The sequence below is a fragment of the Cebus imitator genome, unplaced genomic scaffold (assembly GCF_001604975.1).
Source record: "Cebus imitator isolate Cc_AM_T3 unplaced genomic scaffold, Cebus_imitator-1.0 Scaffold692, whole genome shotgun sequence".
NCBI lineage: Eukaryota > Metazoa > Chordata > Mammalia > Primates > Cebidae > Cebus > Cebus imitator.
The window spans coordinates 295815-298989 of NW_016108007.1; the positions used below are offsets into that span (position 1 = coordinate 295815).

At 44.7% G+C, this 3175-nt stretch overlaps 1 pseudogene; it reads left to right on the forward strand.

Moving 5' to 3' along the window:
• The first annotated feature begins 1625 nt into the window (after positions 1 to 1625).
• LOC108296222 lies at positions 1626 to 3043 on the forward strand (annotated as a pseudogene).
• Positions 3044 to 3175: the final 132 nt, after the last annotated feature.

The following is a 3175-nucleotide window of genomic DNA, read 5'->3' on the forward strand; positions in this document are numbered from 1 at the left end:
AAAAAAAAGAAAAAGAAGTTTAATGGACTCACAGTTCCACATGGCTGGGGAGGCCTCACAATCATGGCAGAAAGTGAAGGAGGAGCAAAGGCGCATCTTATATGGTGGCAGGCAATTGAGAGAGCATGTGCAGGGAACTCTCATTTGTAAAACCATCAGATCTCATGAGACTTATTCACCAGCATGAGAAGAGCACGGGAAAACCTGCCCCCATGATTTTATTATCTTCCACTGGGTCCCTCCCATGACATGTGAGAATTATAGGAGCTACAATTCAAGATGAGATATGGGTAGGGACACAGCCAAACCATATCAGTGGTATTTGACAGGAAGTTTATAGACTCAAATGCTTATATTAGAAAAGAAGGCTAAAAATAAATTAAACTTCCACATTAAGATGTCAGAAAAGAAACACTGAATATACACTTAAAGAATGTAGAAGAATGAGAACAATAAAGTTAAGAACATAAATGAAAGTATATAAAAAAGCAGATCAAAATAAAAGCCAAGTTATTTACTTTAAAAGACTAACAGTAGTGACAAGCAACTGACAAAACTCATAAAATATAGAAGAAGAAAACAAAATGTCAATACCATTAGGAATATAAAGACAGATAGCTACAGATGCACAGAGATTTAAAAGATAATGAGAACCACTGGACTGGAGTGTGAATAGCTCTTCCAGAAGGAAAGACTGGAAGGGAGAGTGCATAGCATAGGTATAGTGCTGAAATGATAAAGACAAAGTCTTCTGTTGTTTTCAGTGAAATGGAAAATAAGAACCCTGATATGGTTTGGCTCTGTGTCTCCACCACCCAAATCTCATGTTAAATTGTAATCCCAACATGTTGGAGGAGGAGCCTGCTAGGAGGTGATCAAATCATGGTAGTGAATTTTCCCTTTGCTATTCTGGTGATAGTGAGTTGCATTCTCATGAGATCTGGTTGTTTAACAGTGTGTAGCACTTCCCACTTCACTTTCTCTCTCTCTCCTGCCACCATGTGTAGACATGCTTGCTTCCCTTTGGCCTTCTGTCATGATTGTAAGTTTCCCGAGGCCCTCCCAGCCATGCCTCCTATACAGCCTATGCAACTGTGAGTCAATTAAAACTATTTTCTTTATAAACTACACAGTCTCAGGCAGTTCTTCATACCACTGTGAGAATGAACCAATACAAACCCCAAATAAGAGTGAGGAGGGCAGGTAGGGAGTAAAAAATCTATCTTGTAAAGCACTGTGGTTTGTGGTTGGTATTTTTTAATGCAATCTCACCAGAACCTATTCCCATAAAAGAAGAACAAATTTTCCCTTCAACAAAAACTTGGGAGCATTAAAATTATGGTAACCCTGTTGCAGAATTATGCTTACTGCCACAGTGATAATTCTTTTGAGAATGTGTTTAATTTTTTGACTCCGATAAAAACCTCTTGAATTGACCCTGATAAGGAAGATGATTAGAAGACAAAAACATGTATTTTACATGAAAATAATGTGTAGCTTTAAAGTAAAGAAACAAGCATTATTTCCTTTTCAAATGGCATTGGAAACTCTTTGGATAGAGGGCTTTCATATATTTAAGCAATGAAAGCATAAGGCTAAGAGGGGCACCACCTCTGTAGGCAGTTATGTTGGAGACCTCACTCAGCTGGCAGATTGTAAAAATAAAGTCAGGTTGTCGGCAAAGCCGGAGTCCTGTTCTCTCACTCTCCTCCCCAGACAGCATGAGCTTCACCAATCACTCCACCTTCTCCACAAACTACTGGTTCCTGGGCTCTATCCAGGTGCCCAGCTACGGTGCCTGGCTGGTCAGAAGTGCAGCCAGCGTCTATGCAGGCACTGGGGACTCTGGTTCCCAGATGTCCCTGTCCTGCTCCAACAGCTTCTACGGCAGCATGGGGTCCCAGGGCCTGGCCACGTGGATGGCCAGGGGTCTGGCAAGAATGGGAGGCATCCGGAACGAGAAGGAGACCATGCAAAGCCTAACAACTGCCTGGCCTCCTACCTGGACTGAGTGAGGAGCCTGGAGATGGAGAACCAGAAGCTGGAGAGCAAAATCTGGGAGCAGCTGGAGAAGAAGGGACCCCAGGTCAGACACTGGAGCCATTACTTCAAGACCATTAAGGACCTGAGGGCTCAGATCTTTGCAAACACTATGGACAATGCCCATCTTGCTGATGATGACTTTAGAGTCAAATATGAGACAGAGCTGGCCATGCGCCAGTCTATGGAGAGTGACATCCATGGGCTCTGCAAGGTCATCGATGATGCCAGTGTCATTTGGCTGCAGCTGGAGACAGAGATCGAGGCTCTGAAGGGGGAGCTGCTCTTCATGAAGAACCATGAACAGGAAGTAAAAGGCCTACACACCCAGATTGCCAGCTCTGGGTTGACCGTGGAGGTAGATGTCCCCAAATCTCAGCACCTTGCCAAGATCATGGCAGACATCTGGGCCCAATATCATGAGCTGCCTCGGAAGAACCGAGAGAAGCTGGACAAGTACTGGTCTCAGCAGATTGAGGAAAGCATCACAGTGGTCACCAAGCAGTCCACTGACGTTGGGGCTGCTGAGACGGCGCTCATGGAACTGAGACGTACAGTCCAGTCCTTGGTGATTGAGCTGGACTCCATGAGAAATCTGAAGGCCAGCTTGGAGAATAGCCTGAGGGAGATGGAGGTCTGTTATGCCCTGCAGATGGAGCAGCTCAACAGGATCCTGCTGTACCTGGAGTCAGAGCTGGCACAGACGTGAGCAGAGGGACAGCACCAGGTCCAGGAGTACAAGGCCCTGCCGAATATCAAGGTCAAGCTGGAGGATGAGATCACCACCTGCTGCTGCCTGCTGGAAAATGGTGAGGACTTCAATCTTGGTGATGCTGTGGACAGCAGCAACTCCATGCAAACCATCCAAAAGACCACCGCCTGCCGGACAGTGGATGGCAAAGGGGTGTCTGAGACCAATGACACTAAAGTTCTGAGACATGAAGCCAGCAGAAGCAGGGGACCCTTTGGGGAGAAGGAGGCCAATAAAAAGTTCAGAGATTAAAAAAAAAAGAAGAAGAAAATCAAATTGCCTTGCCCATTTAATGTTTCTTAGATTGAGGAAACAGATGAATAAACCCATTGACTTAATACTTCATAGGTACTCAATAAATGCTAGGTATTTTATCAATGTTTA